The following is a 1,283-nucleotide window of genomic DNA, read 5'->3' as shown; positions in this document are numbered from 1 at the left end:
TACTTCACTCAGCATAATGTCCTCCAGGGTCACCCATTTTGAATAATATTGCATGAGTTCCTTGTTTTTCAATGCAGCATAGTATTCCATTGTGCTTCTCTATCCATTCTTTTGTTGATGGACACTTAGGTTGTTTCCAACTCTTTGCTATTATGAACAAAGCCACGATAAACATGAGTGTGCATATAACTGCTTGGATGTCAGTTATGGTCTCTTTGGGGTATATTCCAAGTAGTGGAATTGCTGGGTCAAATAGTATCTCTATTTGCAACATTTTGAGAAAGTGCCATATCGCCATCCACAATGGTTGCACCATTTTACACTTCTACCAACAGTGAATAAGGGTTCCAGTTTCTCCACAAACTCGCCAGCATGTGTTGCTTGCTGTTCTGTTAAATTTTGCTACTCTGACTGGGGTGAGATGATATCTCATAGTTGTTTTGATTTGCATCTCTCTTAGAGCTAGGGATGAGGGGGAAAACTGTTTAAAAGGGATATGTGATTAGGTATTTTTGTCATGACAGGAGTCCAGAGCGAAGCCTGCATAGTGGAGTGAATTTGGTGGGAGGAATTGTAAAACAATGAAAGAATTTTTCTTTTACTTTTCCAAGAGGGTGGTGTACTAGGGAGGAGGGTTGGGAGGGAAGAAAAGTGCAAAAATAAATTAATGGAAATCCAAAGTCTCTGTAAATTTTCATTGAAATTAATAATAAATTAAAAAAATAGCTCTAGCTAACTAGTAAAAAAAATGCAGATCAACCCCCCCCATGTCAGTCCTAGATCAGCTCTTTGTGACTGAGATATTTCACTTAGCATAATGTCCTCCAGGCTCCCCTATGTTTTGTAATGCTTTAGGAGTTCATTGTTTTTCAAAGCTACATAGTATTCCATTGTGTGACTGTACCATAGTTTTCTATCCATTTGTTGAGTTCTTGGGTTGCTTCCATCTCTTTGCTATTATGACTTATGCAGCAATAAACATGGTGGCTCTGGTTTCTTTAGGGTATGTATATTCCCAGTAGAGGAATTACTGGGCCAAATGATATTTCTATTTCCAACTCTGAGAAAGTGCCACACTGCTTTCTATGATGGGTGTATCACCAACAGTGAATTCCATTCTCTCCACAACTTGATCAGCACTTGTTTACTGCTCTGCTTAAGTTTGTTATTATTGTTGTTATGTGCCGTCAAGTCGCTTGCGACTCATAGCGACCCTATGTACAACAGCCCTAAACTCTGCTCTGTCCTGTGCCAATCGCACTGTCTCTGACACTCCCATCCCG

The sequence above is a fragment of the Elephantulus edwardii genome, unplaced genomic scaffold, assembly GCF_000299155.1.
Source record: "Elephantulus edwardii isolate Elephantulus edwardi_28Jun2011 unplaced genomic scaffold, EleEdw1.0 scaffold00093, whole genome shotgun sequence".
NCBI lineage: Eukaryota > Metazoa > Chordata > Mammalia > Macroscelidea > Macroscelididae > Elephantulus > Elephantulus edwardii.
The sequence above is the reverse complement of the archived record's forward strand: the minus strand, read 5'-3'. Positions refer to the sequence as shown.